Below are 23,770 nucleotides of genomic sequence, written 5' to 3'. Positions count from 1 at the left end.
ATGTCAGATCGTACTATTGACATGGAAAAGGGCCAGTTGTCCACAGGTGGCATGGCAATTCCAGACTACCATGTGGTAGTGTTTTTCATCGCGTGGAGATCCACAGTGGCAGGAGTACATCCCACTACACAGGCGAGAAAAATAATTGTGTTAAAGAAAAATGCAAGCCAGAGGTTTCAACTATTTCTATCGGAAAAGAAATAGTCACGTGGGGTCATCGAACTCTAATAGTCAACGGGAAAGTTGGTGACAGCCAGGAGCTCTGTGCCTGTCGGAGAATACTCGTCGAGAACCTGCAGAGTTGCTGAAGTATGACAGTCAGGCCGTGTAATGGGAAATGCAAAAAATAGTATGCAGTCATTAGAGAACACCAAATTCCCTCACTGAAATTTGGATGCAGATTGTCGAGGTTTAATAGCTCGACTGATAGTTTAAAATTGCAGTGGGTGCTGGAGAATTTATGATTTGCATCGAAGCGAGAGCAATCAAAATGTGGGTTGGAGATTATTGCCAGAGAAACCCCTGCTTAACCAGATTTTATGTGGAATTTATCCCACATTGACAGTGGGTGCATGAAATGTGCTGATTAAAAGTGTGAACCTGCATACATCAAGCAAAGAGCTCATCTCGACTCATGTAATGTGGCTGCCAGTGTTGGAGGTATGACTAGCCAAAATTTAGTCTATAAGACATATTTATTCACTAGGAAGTTTCTCTTCCCTACTACAAAATATGGTATGGCCTCTACACCAAATTTATTCTACACGCAATAAATTCCTTCCAAATTGGTAGATCCGGGGTGTCACTGCTCAGGTCTGCTAAAAAAAATTTCTTTGAATTTTTTCTAATACTTAGACAAAAAATAAAAATGCAAAGAAAAATTAAAAATGCAGATCTAAATTAATCAAATAAATCTGCAAAAAAGACCATACCCGTACTGCAAATCGGGGCCTCTAGGTTTTGATTTGCAAAAATTTTTTGCCTCACGATCAACTTTGGACCAAGGTAGCTGAGTTTATAGTCAATTTTCACCGGTTCAATATTTTGAACGCAATGGCGAGGTCAAATCTGATGCTAGACACTCCCTATTTCTGCAGCACTCCAGATTCAGGCTGAGGTGATGAAGCAAGCAGGAGGTCTCGAACGGCTTGTGATGAGAAAATCTCCAAGTTGCTTTGATACCATGTAAGAATTTTCCTAAGGAAAAAATTCACCTAGGAACTAAGAACTCAATCACAAGCACACAATAGACCAAAGTAGACAGAGTATGATTAGAATAACAATGTATTCAATAACTAGTTCATCAAGAGTACACTAGGAGTGCCTGAATATAAAGGCCTCAGGAGAGCTTCTAGAATGCATAGAAGTTAGCATCATGATGTATCATACAACCAAGCACATGTCCACAAGATATGGATTATCCTCCATTAAGCACAAAAGTAAGTGTGGTGATGAGAGGATAAGCCTACAAAGGTGTGACACACAAAACAGTGTTGTAGACACCATGTGCTTAAATAGAGTTATGTACTCCTGTGTTGTCAACATGACAACTCAAAAGGTTTTCAAACTCCTAAGTATCTCACAAATAAAAATAATAAAATAATGCAAAATAATAAACTAATGCATTAACCTAAGTAAACTTAAGTAAGTGTAATAAGTAAATATTTATTTACACAAATAGAATGAAATGTACCATCTTGGAGAACCTATCAACCACCACAAATACTGAGTCATTACCCCTTTGTGTCCTCAAAAATTCAAGAAAAAAATCCATACTTATGTCCTCCAAGGATTCGATGGAATAGGAAATGACTAATAGAGTCTAGTATTGTGACTAAATCCTTTGGTTGCTTGACATACTTGACAACTCTGCACAAACTTCTTCACATTGTGGGACAATTGAGGCCAAAAATAATGTTCTCTAATAATGGCAACAGTCTTATCTTGACCAAAGTGTCTTGCCATTCCTCCACTGTGTTTCTCCTTGATCAAGTTCTCCCTCATAGAACTCCTTGGAATACATAATTGATTGCCCTTGAAAAGCATACCATCCCGAATCAAATAATCTAGCCACCTGGTCCTGTCTAGAGTAACAAGTTCTTTACAAGCCTTCCATGCTTTAGAAAAATTAGGATCCTTAGGGTACAAATTCTTGAGTTTATCAAACCCAACCACTTCAACCTACATTATTTTCAACAAAAAATGTCTCCTACTCAATGCATCTGCTACCCTATTAGACCTTCCACTTCTATGTTTCAACACAAATGTATAGCTTTGCATGAACTCTACCCATTTCAAATGTCTCTGATTCAATTTACCTTGGCTATTTAGGTACTTCAATGCTTGGTGATTAGTATACAAGAAAAATTCTTTTGGAAATAAATAATGCCTCCATTTCTTTAAGGCTTGAATTATTGCATATAACTCGTGATCATAAACATAATACTTCTTTGCATCATTCAATTTCTCACTAAATAGGCAATAGGCTTACCTTCTTGGCTCAATACAACCCCAATAGCACTACCACTAGCATCGCAATCCACCTAAAACACTTTATTGAAATTAGGAAGTGCCAACATAGGTTTTTCTATCACCTTCTTCTTCAACAATTCAAAACTCTTTGCAGCTCTTGTAGTCCACTTGAACTCTTTTCTATCCCCCCTCATTGTTTTAGTTAGGGGTGCACATATGCTGCTGAAATTTCTAATGAACCTCTTGTAAAAACTAACCAAACCATGGACTAACCTCACCTTACTAGCAAACCTTGAAGTAGGTCATTCTAGGATGGTCTTTACCTTCTCTAGATCCATTTTGAAACCCTCAATTGATATAAAAAACCCCAAATAGACTAACTCCTTTTTGATGAAGCTACACTTCTTTAAATTAATCAATAATTTCTCTTCTCTCAACCTTTTAAGGACACTATGAATGTGCAATAAATGTTCATCCAAAGATTTTCTAAAAATTAAAATATCATCCAGATAAACAATATCACATTTTCCTAAGAATTCCTTTAGTACCTCATTCATAAGCCGCATGAAGGTGCTTGGCATGTTGGTGAGTCAAAAGGGCATGACTAACCACTCATATAGACCATCCTTGGTCTTGAATGTAGTCTTCCACTCATCTCCCTCTTGTATCTGTATCTAGTGATAGACACTCTTGAGATCTATCTTTGTGAAGTACTAAGCTCCACTCAAACAGTCTATAAGATCATCTATTCTTGGAAAAGGGAACCAATACTTGATGGTTATTATATTTTTAGCCTAAGAGTTTGTACACATTCTCCACTCCCAATCTTTCTTTGGTGCCAACACTATAGGTACTACACATGGACTTAGGCTCTTTTGAATCAAACTTTTCCTCAATAACATCTAGGACACATTTTAGCTCCATGGTAGAAGATGATTTTTGTGTCAAAATTGATTTAATGGTAAGTAGTTGATGTCTTAATAAATTCTATTAGTTTTATTCATAATGGAAACCAAGTATTATTAAATTGATAGGTTAACTTATAAGTGTAGATGTAGTTCCTCCAAGGGATAGATCTAATATATTACAATACATGTATGGTATCGAATTAACAGCTAATGTAATTCATATAATTGATCAAACATAATGATGTGTGATTAAATATGGTTAAGTAAGGTTTATTAAGTTGTTAATTTGGATTAAAACCTTAATGTGTCAAGGAGAGGTGAGTTCCCACCCTAATGTCTAGAGGTGAAACTTATGATTCTAACCTTACTAAATTGTGCCTGACTATCTCAAATTCAATTTGGGAACTTGGAAACTCTAAATACCCCTTGACTTGAGGACATACCTTTGAAATCACAAACCTATGGTTTAATTAATTGAACTCGATCAACCTTGCTATGAGTTCCTATAGAACAACCACTTATGGTTTGATCTAGTGCAATGTGTTTTTAGTACCAACTCTAAAGCTTAATGAAATGTAATCATAATTCAACTATTTTCTTAAACCTTGAAACAAGGGAAAAATATTTTATGCATACTTTAACCATACCCATTTACCTTATCCAAATCAAGTTTTTTTAAAATAAAAAACTAAAAACCCTATAACTCTAGTAAACTATTCATGCAACTTTGAGACTTGATCTCAACATTACCTAGTCGTCAGCTTTCCATAACGTATTTGATGTAGTATGTATTAAACTTATCTATTATTTCCTTTCTTTAGGAACAAAAAAAATTGGTTGCATTTTACCTTGTTAAATTTAGGGCATGACAATGATGACATAGGCAATCCTGTGATAAAATCAATGGATATCATATCCCATTTCCACTCTGGAATGGTATGTGGTTGCAAAAGACCCATTGGATGCTGATTCTTTGCCATCACTCTTTGGCACTCAAGACATTGAGTAATAAAATAAAAAATATTGCACCTCATCCCTACCCAAAAGTACAACTACTTAAGATCAATATGCATCTTCTTGACACTAGGATGTGTGGAATATGGTGCATGATGCAATTTTGACAAAACCAAGGTATAAAAATCACCAGAAATAGGTACATAGATATGCCCCAAGTGTTGCAATAGTCCATCAGACTCAAGAAAATAACCTAAAAATCTTCCACCAAGGGTACATCCAAACTTGATCTCTGCCCTCACCTCCTGATACCACGTGTCACTAGGCAAGGCCTCCAAGATATGGCCTCACAAATCCACTCCCAATGACAACACCGATATCTCATGTCACCTCATGCTGAAGGCATCCCCAAAAACATTTTCCTTTGCTTTAATGTAGTAAACATAAAACTCATATTCACAGAGGAATTGTATCCAGCAATGTTGTTGTGCATTCAAGTTTGGCTAAGTAAAGATATACTATAAGCTCATATGATCGCTATGCAACTCAAACCTATGTCCCAAAAGAAAACACCTCCAATGAGCTAGAGAATGCACTATGGCCACAAGTTTCAAATCATGAGTGCAGTAGTTAAGCTCACGGTCATTGATTTTTCTAAACTCATAGGTAATCACTCAACCATCTTGCATCAACACTGCACCTGCGCCTTCCAATGAAGCATCTGTGAAAACCATGAAATCACCTACATGATTAGACACTTCAAGGACTAGTGCACTAGTCAAACACTCCTTAAGAGCATTAAATACCATCTTGCACTGGTCTAACCAAACATACACTTCTTCCCTTTACATTGAAGAGAAGTGATGAGATGAGCCATTCGTGAGAAATCATTCACAAAGTGATGGTAGTAACCTGCCAATCCCATGAAACTACAAACCTCTAAGATATTAATGGGTACTAGCCAATCTATGATAACACAAATATTTTCTAGATCCACTAGAATTCCATCACCAGTGATGATATGCCCCAAATACTTTACCTTCGAATGGAAGAATCCACATTTACTCAAGTTACCATACAACTGATGGTCTCTCAAGCACTACAACCTCTGATGTAAATGGACCTCATGTTCCTCAATAGTCTTTGAATAGATCAATATGTCATCCAAGAATACAATGACACACTGATTGAGGTACGTGCAAGATACTCCATTCATCAAACTCATAATCATTGATGGTGCATTGGTTAACCCAAAGGGTACAACCATGAACTCATAATGTCCATAGCATGTACAAAAAGATGTTTGATGAATGTCAACCTCTTGGATATGAAACTAATGGTATCCTAACTTAAGATCAATCATTGAGAACACTCGTGCTCCCTTCATTTGATCAAATAAGTCATCTATCCTCGGCAAAGGATATTGGTTCTTCACCATCACCTTATTCAATTGCCCTTATTCAACTGTCGGTAGTTGATGCATAAATACAAAGATGACTAGTGCACCCCATGGGGATACACTAGGATGAATATAAACCTTGGACAAAAATTCCTCCAACAACAATCTAAGCTCACTCAACTCCTGAGTAGTTATGTAGTATGGAGCTCATAAAATTGGCTCTACTCCTGGTACAAGATCAATCCAAAAATTAATGTCACACTGTGGTGGCATATCAAGTATCTTATTAGGAAACATATCTGCATACTCACAAAGGAGTGGGTGATCATTAAGTGTCACTGTATGGCTCTTAGCTTGCTTAAGATCACTGATAGAAATAAGAAACAACTGACAATCCTTTCACACACTCCACTTCAACTAATTAGATGAGATCATCCAAAGTGAGATTAGTCTCTAAACCCCTAAAATTTCCACTTACCCACCTATGTCATCCACACACTACACCGACTTATGGTAGCAATCTATATTTTCCTGATGGGTGGCTAACCAATCCATGCCCAAAAAAATGTTGTATAATGCTAGAGATATGATAAAAAGATCCACTTTGGTGGTGAAGGTCCCCAAATCTAAACTACAACCATTGACCAATGAGTATACAACCACTTTAGAACCCATAGCTAACTTAACCTACCACCTATCGACTTGACATACTACCACTAGTCCACATCACTAAACAAGAGATGATGAAATAAAAAAATCTAAAGCACCCGAGTCAAAAAAAACTAAAGTTGAAATACCATGAAATGTACCTCTAGCCTTGACTACCATACCTTGATGCTCAGCTTGACGGTTATCAATTGTTGCAAAGACTCAATGGCTCCTTCTAGCATCTCCCACAATAGGCCCTAATTTGGCTGCACTCTTACTAGGTCCTATAGACAGTTTGATAGGACACCCAAAATATTTATGACCAGGCTAGGCACATGAATAATAGTTTGTTGCAAAGCTGGAACTTGTTCCATGACCATCCTATGCAACACTAGGATAAGGTGCACTACCCTTGTTAGAGTTTTGATAACCACTCTAAGGAGGGTGGTCCTACTACCATTTTTGTCAATGACTCTGGTCATCTCCTTTCTTTCTAGAGGTACTTGATGAATTTCCATCCTTTTTCCAAAACCCCTTTTTTGATTCCCACGATAATATCCACCATGAGAGGGTACTGATTAGGTTTGGACCTTCCATGAGAACTGAGTGAACTTTGCATCCTACCCTAAGTTTAATGTACTTTGGTTCTTAGAACTAGATTTGTTGTCAAACCCTCTAGTCACATTACTCTCTAGAATTCTTTCCTTTTCCAAGGCATGGGCAAGTGTCCTTAGCTGGTGAACATGGAAATCCCCAATGATAGAGTGTCAAAGGACCCTAAAAAAATGTTGTGTGAGGAGTGCCTCATAATATTGGTAACCTGAGTATTGTCTCAACCCAAGGAAATACTTCTCATACTAATCTATTGTCATGTTCCCCTATTTGAGATCATGAAACTCATCAGTACGAGCTTCATGGTACTGTGGAGAAAATAATTTCTCCTTGAACCTCTCCTCAAAGATCTCCCAAATGAGATTTGCTACATCAATATGAAACTTCGTGCACTCCATATCTCACTAGATAGAACCATGTTCCCTTTACTATGTGATTGCACAATAGACCTTCACATTGCTCCCATAAGGTAGTAAGGAGAAGCAATGCCCCATGTCTAGTAAGTAGGTCTTAGCCTTGAGTCCTACCCCTTGGCCATCAAATAATGGTAGTTTGGACCTCTGAAGTTCTCAAATCATTTCAACCCAAGTGAAAACATCACCATCTCAAGAACGACCCCTCCATCCATGCCTTCTTCCCTTAGGTGGTGTACTAGAATGTTCATGCTCATGGTTATGTTCCTCTTCCCTATGCTCAAACCTATGGGAATCTCCATGATGAGATTCCTCTTCTCAACCATCGTCACATTGGTTTTCCTTAGCACAAGGTCCTAAGCGAGCTAGGATCTCTTGTAGCATCGACATTAATGCCCCAATGCCACCATGTTCATTATTACCCTATTCTCCCTCTCGACCCTAAATTTCCTCTTCCTGGTGTTCTTCGTCATGATTATTCCTTTATTTACCACCTTGAACACTAGGTCTAAGTGTAGGAGGCATCACTATGGAGTCACAAGATAAGGGTTAGAACAAATGTCACAAGCTTAGAGTCATAAGCATGAACCACAAGGAGATATCAAAATAAGAAAATATAAGATAATAATACACAACCAGAAAACACAAACATAGTGGAAGCATAACAGAGAGATCCCAATGTTGCAACATGGGATTTGATACTAGATATAATGCCCCACTCATAGATCTTTGGAACAAGGATTCAATACAAGCCAAGATAAATTTTTTAAAAAAAAGTATGGATGTACTCAACACTCAACATACTAGGATCACAAAGATTGCAAGGGAAGACTTAACCACAATCCTAACAACCAGTCAATCTCCAAATGCCACTACTAAACTCACACACACAAACTAAGAAGTGAAGGCCAAAGATGACAACAGAACAAAGAATCTAAGATCTGTCAAAGCATGGAAAATTTAGTAAACCTAAAGGATACTTAAAACAAAAAAAATTGATCCCTAAAAACCAGTGGAGATGCCACCTATTTTTCATGCAAGGACCAATAGAAGACATAAATCTTGCATGAGGAAGTATAGAATGCCATACAAGAAACTATCTTTCACGTGAGGAAATGAACCAAATGGCATGAGGAAGTACTTGGCTTAGTAGCCAAAACACCTCAAAATTGGGGTGGGGTTTTGTGCAAGGAAGTGCCAAAAGTAGTGTGAGAAAACCCATCACACCATGAAAAATTTTATATTTTCACATGAGAAAGTGAAATTTTGTGCAAGGATCCAAAAAAACATGCTAGAAACAAAAAGTTAAAAGATTAAGAACTAAATTTCCTCCACATCGGGGAGTACCGGATCCAACAATTGAGGCATAGACACTTGAATGCTAAACTTTAAGACAGAAACCACACCAAAAATTTGAAAAAAGTAGTAAAAAAAGGTACTAAAGGTAACATTGTAGTGTACTAAAAAACCATTACAATGAACTAAAACAACCAAAATAAGTGCATGATTCCTCCCAACTATAATAGCATCATGAAACCTCAAAGGCCCTAGCCATCCCCTACACTTAACATCCCAAAATATCAACTAGATAGCTGGAGCTATCTTATAAGGACATCACTACTAAAGCATAATAACATCATAAGAATAGGAAATCTAACATGCTAAACCAAAAGCAATAGATTCTCCAACTAAGAAGATAGCATCATAACATTATATATTAAAAATCATAATAAGGAAATGCATCAAAACTAACATCATCTAAACATGATATAGAAGCATTCCAATAAAAGCATATATCACAAGAAAGCATACTCCAAAACCCAAAGTACCAAGTGAAAATATCCAACCACGATCGCACTGGGATAATAGACCATCTTTGTACACTAGTCCCTAGTAGTGGTGAAGGTAGCTATGCCTCCCAACCATGTGTAACCCATTAGTCCACTCCCACCATGCTAATGGAGCTAATGATCCAACCACAAACACACAAAGCAAACATCCATGGCTAACACTCACAATAGATAGTATGATGACTAAAACCAAGACCAGAGGCAATGTATAAACTATAGGTCTTGGTAAGACACTCAATGGGCTACTATGTAGGTGTTGACATCATGGAGAGTTGCTTGGCATTGTGGGGCCCAAGCTCAAATCATGTAGCTCAACTCCCCAATTGAAGGCTCTCACACTAAACATTTTTTATCTAAAATTTTATTACCACCCAGTATTTTATTTAGTTATCACTTATTTAAAACTTCCTTTTCTAACCCACTAGGCAACGATCACCATGCTATGAGATAGAAGCCCCCTCCATATGCTACCCTACCCTACCCATGCTCATCCAATGATGAGTACCTGTAGGCATGCATATTCCCAACCAACCCAAATGATCATAACTTTTGGCAAGTCCAATGAAGATCAAGCCTCGTAAATCACCCAAAAAATGTACGTGTACATACTCATGTGTGGCACACCACTATCACAAAGATCATTACACAAGGACTAGATGAGAACACAAGAAAAATATCACTCAACCAAAAATAAGCTCAGGAGGATATATGTGACACACAGCCCAATGCAACAAAAAATTGCAATAATGATCTAACTACATCCCAATAGATGATCTAGGTCCACAACCAACATCATGCCAAGAGAACCCAAGAAAATAAGGCAGCCCACAAAATGAGGTAAAAACCCCCAAAATTGGAAAACTTTGAAATTAAAACCCATTTGGTCTTAGGGCACAAAAGCCTAAAAAATCCAATAAATTTTGGGTTTGGATACTATATGCAAAAATGACCAGCATAACGGTGCAAACCTCCAAACCCTCATCCCAAAAATTAGAAAAATGTTCATACCTAACCAACTGGGTAGAACAAACAAATAGAAATGGAGGGGAACACTAGTTATCAAACTCTAAACAAACAACTACTAGAAATCGATAAAGAAACAAAGCTAAAACAAGAAAATAGGAAAGCCCTACTTGATAGAAAAAGGGGATGAAATAGGAAACAACACAATAAAACAAATCACCTGTGGAAACTGCCAAAAATCATGACACAACAAGGTCTCCCTGAGGCGGATCCAACAAGATTGACCTCACGAAGATCTCACACCTGTAGCTCTCACAAAAAATGAAAATGTGATCCTTCAGAAGAGGATTCTCAAAAAAGCTCTCAATTTTGTATTTTGCAAAAGTGAGAAGTGAGGTATTAAATTCCTCTTTCAATACTTATTCACTTTTTGAGTGAATAATTGATTAGGAAAAATAGCTATTTAGACTAGCTAGACTCCGAATCGACCCAAACAAATATAGACTATTCCTAGTAATAGGAATTCATCGATGAAAAAGCTACCAAAAATTAAATTCAATAAAATTTAAAGCTCGAAAACCTAAAATCATAGAAATTTCCTTAACAAATTTCGTGACAATGCAAACCTCTAAATGCACAGACATGCTCACTAGTTTAGTCACATAATGAAAATGAGTTCAGACTTAATAATCACTGAAAGGTTTAATTTAAACAATTAATTAAGGATACGTCGACCATACAGGGATGACATTGGTAAAATATGAACAACTGAATCACTAACTCCATGTGCCACTACCAGGGATATAAATTCTACACACTAAAACACACGATCAAGTGCAATTTCATATAATAACATAGCCAAAGAAATAAATGTATTAAATACCTAATTTAACCATTTAATCAATTATACTTAAATAATCCATTTACATTACTCACATTCACACAAAGCAAAATGAAACAAGAATGAAGTAAGTCACCATAGCATAAAATCCATCACATAATAGAATCAAAGATATGTCCAAATATTAGATAACCAGATATCATCATAGACCTACTATCATCTCAAAAATGGCATCAACATGCAAATATGATAAATTGAACAACATAATAGTATAACATCTATGATAATAAAATCAAAGTATAAAATTCGACCATCAGGTCATCTCAAAAGTAACACAACAAGAGTATCAAGAATCTCTCACATCAAAATATAACAAAGTCCATACCACAAACACAAGAGGCACTACATTTCCTATCTCTACAAATCTTCATACCAAGAATTTGTTTTGCTGCTCCCAAATCCTTCATAGAAAATGAATGTGCTAACTATCATTTCAGCCCCTAAATGTGATCTATGTTAGACATAGCTAATAGCATATCATCAATATATAAACATAAAATGTTATAGTTTTCATCATCTAACCTCTTAATATAAATGCAATGGTTAAAATGACACTAACTGTAACCATGCTCATGTATAAAATTGTCAAATTTAGGATACCATTGTCAAGGTGCTTGCTTCAAGCCATATAAGCGTTTCTTCAATGTGCACACAAAGTTCTCCTTACTTTTGACCTCAAATCCTTGTGGTTGTGCCATTTATATCTCTTCATATAAATCACCATGAAGAAATGCTATTTTAACATCAAGCTACTCCAAATGAAAATCTTCAATAGCCACGATACTTAAAATAATACAAATAGAAGTCATTTTAACAGTAGGAGAAAATATCTCATCAAAATTAATGCTCTTTTTTCTGTGAAAATCCTCTTACAACTTACCTAGCTTTAAATATTTTCTTACCTTCATCCTCTTTTTTCAACTAGTAAACTCATTTATTTTGTAAAGCCCTTTTACCTACATGCAACTTGCATAAATCCCAAGTCTAATTTTTCAACAAGGAGTACATTTGTTTTGTTATTGAAGACTACCATTGAATCTTAGTATCCACCTGCACAACTGCATCATAACATTCAAGTTCACTAGCATTAATTAGTAAAATAAAGCACAAAGAGGGAGAAAATCATTTTGGAGTCTACTTAGCCTTGTTAACCATCTAACATTCACTATAGAGCATGATGGACTACTAGAAAATATTCCTTTTGAGTATCATCCAACACTACACAATCATTTTCTTTCTTCTCATGTTGCTGCAATAGATCTTCGTATAATGATTTCTCATTTAATATGACATCCCCAATTCTTACAATTTTACAATTTTCAAGATCCCAAAGCCTATAACCAAATTTATCAATGCTATATCCAACAAATATACATTTTTTTTGACTTAGCTTCCAAATTGGCTCTATTTTTAGAATCTATATATGGAAATGCTTCACAATTGAAGGTTTTGAGAAAAGAGTAACTAACCTTCTTACTAGTCCATGATTCCTCTAGAATACCACAACCAAAAGGAGTAGAAAAACCTCTATTAATCAAATATACATTAATATTCATAGCTTCTTCTCACATGTTTAACGGCCACCCAACATGAAACCTCATGCTCTTTACATGCTTCATTATTGTCCTATTCATGTGCTCAACCACTGCATTCTCTTGTGGAGTCCTTTGAATAGTTTTATGTTTTTGAATATCATTATTGGAGTAATAATCTTCAAATTGATAACTGTAATACTCACCACCATTATTAGATCTGAGACATTTTAATCTCTCACCAGTCTCATTTTCAACCAAGCATTTCCATTTCTTAAAAGTTTGAAATACATTAGATTTATGTCTAGGGAAATAAACTCATACTTTTATAGTTGCATCATCAATAAATGTACCATAATAATGACAATCATCAAGAGAAGATACTTGAGCTAGTCCCCATACATCTATATGCATAAGCACTAATTTCTCATTTTTCTTTTCCTTCCCACTCTTCATAAAACTCACTCTCTTTTATTTTCCATACACACAACTTTCACATAATTTCATATTGATACATTTCACACTTGGTAAAAATTTCTTTGAATGAAGTAATTTCATACCTTTCTCACTCATGTGACCAAGTCTATTGTGCCATAATGTTGTATCATAATCTACAACAATTGTTTGTTCTCTCTGCTCAACTGCAACAACTAGTCTTGAACATTCATTTTTATTTGAAATAATTTAAGTATAAGGAACAATATGACCTGTACAAAGATTTAAGGTACCTATTTTCACACCTTTTTCTACTACAAGGGAACCTTTTGAAACCTTCCAATTTTTTTCATTAAAATTAACTATGCAACCCTCATCACCAAGTTTCCCTGCTAAAATTAAATTCCTACTTAGTTTTGGAACATGTCTTACCTCATGTCATAGGCAATGATTCCCATTTTATAAATTAATATCTAACAAAGTTCATTATCCCCAAAATAAACAAGCCCAAAATCCCCTTGGACATAATCAATAAAATAACCTCTATGGGGTGTAGCATGAAATGAAGCCCTAGAATATAAAACCTAAGAATCATCAACACTCTCTAAAGAAAAAAGAAAAACATCCTCTTTGGATTTGTTACTTACCACATTTTTCTCCGTGTTCTCATCTGGTTTATGTCCTTCATTGTTCTTTTGAGTCCAATAATCTTTCTTCTTATGCCCTAGTTTTGCATAGTACCAACAATCTCTTGGTCCTCTGGATTGAGACCTCTTCTCCTTTGATTTTTCATTATTTCTAGAATTACTCTCTCATAGTCACTCTACCTTTGGTTTGTGCATTCAAAACACTTGTTGATGCAGATTCACCTAAGGTTTTTCTATGACTTTCCTCACTCATAATAAAACCAATCAAATCATCAAATTTTGGGGTATTAGATTCAAAAATAGAATTACTCACAGCCAGTGCCAAGTCATTCCAACTTTCAAGCAAAAAACACAAAATCAAGAGAGCCCTAATTTCATCATCAAAATTAAAATTTACAAAAGATAATTGAGTAGTTACAATATTAAACTCATTAAATGTTCTCCAATAGATCTACCTTTTGCCATATTCATATTAAATAAACACTCCATCATCTTCACTTTTGTAATATTAAATGTCAATTATTGTTCTAGGCATAATTGAATACTTCGAGGTGCCTCTCTATCTAAAATTTTCCACTCCTCATTTGTCAAAGTTTCCTATTTCTTGGTTTTCCTTTCAATGGCCACCATAAATACTTTTGATAAAGATAGTCCTCCATTTGAATTTTCCATAACTAAAAATTTTTCCCATTAAACTTCTCAACCTTCATCTTACCCTCATTTTCCATCGTTCCCACTCAACCGTGAGATCTTCCTGTAGAGGATAGCTAAAAAAAATGATGATAGTTTGGGTAAAGAAAAAATGACAATAGTTTGGCTTTGATACTACTTGTTAGGATTAACACAAGGCACAAGGATTTAATGTGGTTCACCCAATCCCTAGGCTACATCTACCAAAAACAAGTTCAATATTATTACTATCTAGTGATTACAATCCACAATCCCTTACAACTCAATACCACGGTAAGAAACTACAATATAATCATACATTATGAAATCCCTAACCTTAAGCCATTTTATACAAGCTTTTTGTCACTTACAAAATTAGGGCTAGAATAAGTAGTCCAATAGAAAAAAAATAGATGACACCTTTTACAATAATAGAGTCATTTTTGGCTTTAGGGGTACTACCCCCCAAAAACCCCCATAGAAATAATCTGGGGGGAAACCACACCGAATAAACCTACAAGTTTTATTAGGCTCTACATTACAACATGCCTCACTCAAGCATAAGCTGAGGAACCAAAATTTAATTGAGATTAAAATGATAAATTATTGCTAACATGTCATAGAATAAAATAGAACAATGTATAATATCATGTCAATGTTGATGCAACTATGTTTAATATGTGATCAAGTATGTTATTGTAGTAGCTTTGAATCAACATAAAAACCAAGAAGGGATATAATGTAAGTAAAAGCCTTATGTATGTATGTTTTTTTATATGCCTTGATGTTAAATTCTTGTGTGAAATTATAACTCCTCTTTGATGGCCAAACTCCATTATGAAGCTATATCTAGGAGTGAGAATGCATGATGGTTGATGAAGATCTTGAATACTTGGATGAATGATGTCATGCTTTCTTGCTTGAGAACTCCTTGAATGCATCTTTATATCTCTAGCATGGATATTTTGTATATGGAATATGCCTACATGAGGAGATAATTTCTTTTTTTACATCAATTTTACATCAAACCCTGAGAAGGGATGACTCGGGAAGCTAAGAAAATTAATATTTGACATTAGGCACAAAATTTATTTATAAATATCATCTGTATAAGGGAATACCTTATCACCTAGGCAAGGGATTACCCTTTCCCTTATCCTAGGTGAGCATTGTGCTCATCCTTGACCTATAGGATAAAAGGCCTAGATATGGGCTTTGGATCCAAGAAATGATGTTGAATCAAGAAAAAATGATGAAATATGTGGGGAAATAGTTGAAAATACATTTTAAGAATGATTTATGTGGTTGGGAGAATAAATAGGAATCCAATCTTAGACATTAGTTCCAACATAGAGAATTTAGCAAGATTGGAAGAAGGTTCTAATGTGCCAAACCACACTAAGGAATGCTAAAAGGTCTTAAAATAAGGTGCTTATATTTTAATATGGCACATTTAACCCCTACTTTAGTGGGATTATGAGAAAATTCTTACTCATATTAAAGCAAGAGGGAGAAGAAGAGAGAAATGATGAATGAGGCAAAAAATTACAAAGAGATGGAACATCACTAAGTCTAAGGACATAATCCCCTAAACTACAGATCCTTACTCTACATCCATGCACAAGGGTACAAGAAATAAAATATAAAAACAAAAGACACATACACATGAATATATTAGTACTAAAAAAAACTCCAAATCAACTAGCAAGAGAGACCTTGACCAAGAAATGCCTCACCCACTAATATCATGTCTAGCGAGCTATTGCAAAAGCATAAATGATCACATAGGAAAAATAAGAGCATCACAAAATATGATATGAAATCCAAGGATTAACTCTATTACCATGATTTAAGTATACTACCATGAGATAAAGACAAAATCGATTAGCTTACCTGGTAATATTTGTGTTTCTTACAGTGAATCAACAAAGGGATATGATTAAATAGTCTAGTAGATCTATGTACTTGTTAGTAGATACCACAAAAATAAACAAATGATAAGATTAAATCATCTAGCAAGCTATGTGTATAATAGCCAATCCCACAAAACTTTTCATGCATGTATATGTGCACTCATGAATCAATTGTGCTCTGTTATCCATTAAAAAAATGTGTATGTGCACTCACCATGAATTGATCTATTTTTAACCATAGGGATTTATTTTATATGTGTTCTCTATGGATGGATAAGGTATGTTATCCATAGAGATATGTGTATGTAAATATAAATCCTAGAGATGATCAAGGATCACTTATACCCATCAAGGAGTGCTTACAACAACAACAAAAAGTGAAATTGCATAAATATAATACAAGTGAGGTTGTATGTATTCCCCCCTCATTATAATGGTCATGTATCCATATAAATTATAAGGAAGAGAATAAATAATGCATACTTATACAAACAAGGAGATATCCTAAAATAATAATGAATGTCATAAACTTAGTGAAGAGCATGGACTCTTACAAGCTAGGAAAATAGATAATTGTGAAAGGATATTTTTCCTAGGAGAAGAGACCCTTGAAAGGAAGATATCTTATTAACAATACATTTACTTTCAAAAGGAGTTTTTGAACAAAGATAAAATCTTCGAGATTTAGAAAAAAAGGTAGAGGAGGATAAAAATGTACCCATTTAGTCTCTCGTCTCTAGGTGAAATAGGGATTCCTAAGGATGGATGGTAGACTTTAAATCACATAGTAAGCGAAAATGTTTATAATGAACATAGTTCTATAACTAAAGAAGAGGCAGTGATTTGTAACATACACCTCTTGTATGTAAGAATAAATATTAATCAAGACAACAACATTTTATAGGAAAATAATGTCACATGATAAATAAATGCCATTGTATTAAGGAAAGTTGACCCTTAGAAAAAAGAGAACAAATTTAAAAGTAACCTTGCCCTCCAAGAATGAATTCAAAATGCCCCTGAGGGTATATGTTTCTAAACTACAAAAGGTGTAACGTATATGTTAGAAAATATATCACATATTAAGTAAATTATATAGAAAGAATGATACTATAAATGAATAATAAATGACAAACATATATATTTAAGGTTTGAAAAATAAATTGTTAAGAAAAGACAATCATATATTGCATGAAACAAAGTATCACATGCCAAAAATAAGAATGTATCATAAAATAATGCAAATCCATAGAGATATGAAAAGGGAGATTGAATGATACGATGTTATACCTACATAGTGGTCATATCAAGTATACAATATGTGCACACCATAGTATAAAAAGGGAGGAAAACTAAAGAGATAAATAATCATTGAGATAATTGAGAATAATATCCAATTTATTCCCAAAATGAGAGACATTTTATAGCCAAGATGCATTTGCAAGCATAAGAGTGCACTCAAGATGTTAATCCTTATGTATCACAATAAATGCATGTAAGAAAGAACATTAAACTAAAATATAATTTAAACTCATGATGGATATTATATTAAGTAATAAATAAACAGGAGGACACATTATGCCATCCTATGTGGTTTCAATTTATACTAGACATTTGTTAGTCTCAGATTGGTTTTGACAATTGAGTGTCAACACACTTAACCAATTCTCAAGTTGATGTCGAGTATAATATAGATGCCAAGCTATAGTATGTGCTGAGATAGAAATTCAATAGGTGCCAAGTAAACTTCAAGTGCTGAGAAAGTATCAAGTGTCGAGTGATAAGTGATGCCAACTAGGGCAAAGTTACTATAGATACTGAGCGAGACAGAATTGCTATATGTGTCGAGCATCAACAATTAGTAAGTGTTGAGTAACATAGAATCAACATATGAGTTTGTGCCTTCAAAAAATCAAATGTAAATAATTTTTGAGCTGAATCAAGATAAATTTCAAAGGATCTTGAAGATAAGATCAAATCTTTTTTATTCCTTATGTAATCAGCATGCAACCAATAAGAAAAATGGAGAAAGCATGCAACCAATAGGAAAAGTGAAAGAATTTAGCAGGAAAAAAAGAATGAATATTGATCGTAGATTCATACCTAACCCTAAGTCTTTAAAGCCTTTAAAAAGATGATGAAACTCCATAATTCATGTGAGTGCAAGAGAGATATATGGAATGTATGAGTGAGAGTTTATGGGAGAATGTTAGCGAAGTTCAGAAGGGTGTAAAGACTTGTTAGAAATGGAAAAAGAAATATGGAAATAAGCAAAAAACCAAGAAAGAATCTAAGTGAGTTAATGCATGAAAAGATATTACCATAAAATAGGAGAGAGAAAGCTTCAAGATCCAACATCATGAGACAAGATATTTGGAAAGGGGAAAGCAAAGAAAACCCCTTGTGACATTATGAATGAGGAATGAAAAGCCTAAGAAGAAAAAGAGAGAGAGCAAGAGAGCAATGGCTCATACAATATTTGAGAAGAGGAAGAAACCTCATTGTAAAATGAGAGAAGAGGGTCATCTCTTAAATAGAGATGAGAGAGAGGAGTTAGAATGTAACTCCCATGTCTATGAATGCCACCATTCATAAGTGTGTGAGGCCAAGTGTGAGATTCCTCTTAAGGAGGAATAATCTAAAATTAGGAATTACAATAAATATTTGTCCTCACATATTCCACTAGATGACAAAATAAGATGTAGTGGAAAAAGGACAAAAAAGAAATATATTAGGATACCTTGGCTTATATCCTAATATATTACAACAATAAAGAAAGGAGTTCTAACCTTGGTTTATAAACACACCAAGGAAAGATTACAACTTCTAACACCCCCCTTTAATCTTTACTTGGGGTAATTATATCAAAGGGTATTAAACCCATAATTTACAAAAATTTGCAACTTAATCTTCAATATGAAGTAATTTGATTGTCTTCAAGCCATATGGTACATTTGCAGATCCAAGAGAAGTACATGAGTCCTTTGAATGTGATCAAGTGGAAGCATAGACACATCTTCATATGTGAAAATTTGAGAAGGTTCCTTGATGGATCACCTGAAAAAAAGTAGAGAACAAAAAACAAGACAAATATCCACAAGTAGAATGCCATCATATATACAAATTCAAAATCCTTTTGAATAAGGATAATAAAACTCTCATAGAGAAACAATGAGTAAAACATGTTACCACAAAACAATGGAGATAACCTGATATCAAGATAAAGTATATGCTCAAAAAATTGTCAACAAGGACAAATTGAGTAAAAAGCTTGATCAATGCTCTCATGAAAAGAATATTATACTAATGCACAAATGACCACAGACAAGGCCAACTAATGATACGTGCATCAACATTGCATCAATCATGTGGATATAGACAGTCCACTTAATGAATCATCCCACTGTAAGTTAATGGGTGATCAATCCATAACATGCATGACTCATGATCTAAGCAATAAAGTATGCAGATCATTATCACATTAATATATGAAAATAACATAAAAGAGAGACATGCTGATCAAAGTAGAATTATCATGATTTTTGTTAGGATAATCAAAAGAATGGATTATGAGGATATAACAACATATTGCCTTCAAATTGGAAATCCATCATGGACAAGCAACTTCATTGCCACGAGGAAAAAAAATATGATGGGTCAAAACAACTTTCTCAAATAGATTCTTCACTATTGGAGTGCTCCAAGATATGGTAGCCTTGTCACCTATACACTCAAAAATGAGCAAAGTGTAGGAAGTCATACCATGAATAAATCACAACTAGGAGCATACACCAAGGAGATAAAGAGATTGAAATGGGAAATTCCCATAAAATATCATCCTCGCATTGAGGAACAAAAATGGAACAACATGGAGAGAAACTCCATAAATATCAACCTTTCAAAGTAGAGCATATAGAATCAAATGGAGGGAAACTCCATATAAATATTAATCTTTCAAAGTGGAACCAATAGAACCAAATGGAGGGAAACTCCATATAAAATGAGTGCACACCAATATAGGATGAAGGTATACTCCATGGGCCAGATAAGGAAACTATGTATCAGCTATACTGAGGGGACCTACATATTTATCCTTGAAAGAATTGGCTCCCTATGCAACTCAAAAAAAATATCATATAAATCATGTATATCAATGGTATAAAACCATAAAGTGCCAACATGGGCATAGAATGATGCTATAAAAGCATAAAAGTGCAACTATGGGCACATCAAAATATCATAATGAAGGCAAATGTGTAAGATTACTCATAATCCAATTAAGTAAAATGATTTAAGGAAGATCAACTAAATATAGATATCAGGTATAAAACTCCATTAAGGGTAAACATGGGTACTCAATTCATTTTGTGAAGGTATATAACAAGTTCTCAATCATAATAGTCATAAATGAAATTATATATTTATTTGGATATATATGTGTGCACCCATATATACTTAAATAAATATACGATAAGTCATAATATTTACCTTTAACAAAAAACATTGAGACGATACATCTATAAAAAATATATCAAGAAGAATGAATATGATGAATAAAGACAAAGTGTCTTAAATAGTAATTCAGTGATATCATTTTTACACCACAATTTTGATGGCAAAAGAAAAGAATAAAAAAGAATTAAAAGAAGATGTTACTTAAAAGAAATATTAATATAAGAAAAAATTGCTTGGATTATCTACTCTAACAGCGAGGCTTCTGCTGAGGGTATGCTTGAAATAGGGCTCTGAAATTTAAAAAAAAGAATCAAACAAAATTTTCAAAAATAGTTACTGTCAGAACAGCTGTTATAAACTACAGAGTGGGAATATTGAAACTTCATAATGATGCCCAGAGATATTCAAAATCTCTATCATTTCTCACAGATAAATACAGCAAAGTGGCAGATAAACTTAACATTATCTGAAAACTGATTGTTCTTATTCTTGCTATTTTCGCTCTGGTGATCTCTGCTTCTAAGAGGGTTTGCGATCTTTGGTGCCGGTTTTAGCCCTAGCTAACATCTTTAGCAATGGCTTTCTCTGGCGCTAAGAGAGCTTCTATTTTGGCTACATGTTTTGTGCTGTTCTTAGAATGTAATGCACCGAGGGAGATGAAGATGACTTTGAGGATGAAGAAGAGGATTTTATGGAAAAGCATGTAAAAGTAAAATCAATAGCTAAGACTCCATGCAGCCAGAAGTCTTCACTGTCTATAAAGGTTGTGAATACATACAAGAGATGCATTAGTGGACTAGAAAAAATAATGACAAAGAAAATTCCAGATAGCACAAGGTGTCGCAGGCAAACTGCTCTTGACAGAGCAAAGGCAAATCTTATGCTGGCTACTTCTCTCGATTCACTACCTTGCAGAAACAGAGAAATAGACGAGATAACAAGATTTCTGATGGGAGCACTAGCAACTGGTAACCAATGTCTGGGTCGATGTCTTTACATACATGGGGTGCCAGGGACTGGAAAGATAGCAACTTTTTTAACAATAATGAAGAAGATCCAGGCTAAAGTTGATGCTAAGGTTATTTAGCCCTACCGATTTGTAGAGATAAATGGGCTTAAACTTGCCCAGCCAGAGAATCTCTACAAGGTTCTCTATGAGGCATTGACTAGGCATAAACTAAGCTGGAAAAAAAAAACCCTTCATTTTTTGAATCAGCGTTTCTCAAAATCAAAATAGACAAGCAAGGATGGATGTCAACCCTGTATTCTGCTAATAGATGAGCTTGATTTACTAGTTACTAGAAATCAATCGGTTCTGTATAACCTTTTTGATTGGCCAACTAGAGCCCATTCTTAGTTGATAGACATTGGTATAGCAAATACAATGGATCTGCCTGAGAAATTGCTTCCACGTATAGCAAGTCATATGGGAATGCAAAGATTGTGCTTTGGCCCCTATTCTTACCAGGAACTGCAGGAGATAATTACTAGGTGGCTGAATGGAATTGAGGCTTTTGAAAAATAGGCTATAGAGTTTGTTTCACGAAAGGTTGCAGCAGTTTCTGGTGATGCTCGTCAAGCATTGGAGTTATGTAGATGTGCTACAGAGCTTGCAAAATTCCAAGTCCAACAGTGCTCTCTCACTCTCCAAAGACTGCAAAAAAAGAACACAGTGGGGTGGGTACATTGAAAAATTTGGTTGGCATGGCAGACATTGAAGTTGCAATACATGAAATGTTTCAAGCTCCACATATTCAAATAATGAGGAGTTGTTCAATACTTGCCAAAAAATTTCTTGTAGCAATGGTGTATGAGAACTTTAAAATAGGAACATCAAAGACAACATTTGAAAAGCTTGCAATCTATAATTCATTTCTATGCACAAACCACAAAGAGAAATTCCCTAAGTGGGACACACTCTTTTCAATTGGTTGCAGGCTTGGTGCTTGTCGCATCCTACTTTGTGAACCTAGTTCTCGCCATGGTTTGCAGAAATTACAATTAAACTTCTAACATCCCTACCTAGAATACCAATTAGATTAAGTTCTGATTCTAGAATCAGAGAACCCAGATGAAATCTTAGCACGAGCGACATGAAAACTCTCTACTCATGCAAGATAATGAAAAGCTTCAGTTGGAGAATATGGCAATCTATGAGAATTTTTAAAAAATTCTGCAATGACAAATGCCATCCTCATACAAAAAAGAAGGGAGGATAGGCAAGACAGATATCAAAAGAGCACAGAGTTTCTAATAAGGAAAATCCTTTGCCGGCAAGCCTTCCAAAGGGGGTTAGATGAAAACTAATAGAAGATAAGAATTAACCTACACAAATTAGAGCAAACAGAAGTTAATCGGGTTTGGTGGTAAACCAGCCAAATCCAAAAAAAAAAAAAAAAAATTAATTTCTTCCAACTTAAGAAGATTAAAGAAGAAATTAGTGAAATCTCTCTCAAGAGTTTCCTTCGAATCATACCTTCATGCAAAAACTAAAAACAAAGATTGAATGGCTCTGATACCATGTTAGAAATGGAAAAAGAAATATGGAAATAAGAAAAAAACCAGGAAAGAATCTAAGTGAGTTAATGCATGAAAAGATATTACCATAAAATAGGAGAGAGAAAGCTTCAAGATCCAAAATCATGAGACAAGATATTTGGAAAGGGGAAAGCAAAGAAAACCCCTTGTGACATTATGAATGAGGCATGAAAAGCCTAAGAAGAAAAAGAGAGAGAGCAAGAGAGCAATGGATCATACAATATTTGAGAAGAGGAAGAAACCTCATTGTGAAATGAGAGAAGAGGGTCATCTCTTAAATAGAGATGAGAGAGAGGAGTTAGAATGTAACTCCCATGTATATGAATGCCACCATTCATAAGTGTGTGAGGACAAGTGTGAGATTCCTCTTAAGGAGGAATAATCTAAAATTAGAAATTACAATAAATATTTGTCCTCACATATTCCACTAGATGACAAAATAAGATGTAGTGGAAAAAGGA

The 23,770-nt window shown here is 34.7% G+C and overlaps 1 pseudogene; it reads left to right on the top strand.

Moving 5' to 3' along the window:
• LOC149575995 (origin of replication complex subunit 1A-like) lies at positions 1-22,784 on the top strand (annotated as a pseudogene).
• The last annotated feature ends 986 nt before the right edge of the window (positions 22,785-23,770 follow it).

This window comes from Cupressus sempervirens, chromosome 1, assembly GCF_028749045.1.
Source record: "Cupressus sempervirens isolate cs-2001-9-10 chromosome 1, ASM2874904v1, whole genome shotgun sequence".
Classification (NCBI taxonomy): Eukaryota; Viridiplantae; Streptophyta; class Pinopsida; order Cupressales; family Cupressaceae; genus Cupressus; species Cupressus sempervirens.
Note: the sequence above shows the minus strand (reverse complement) of the source record. Positions and strands in the feature narration are given on the sequence as shown.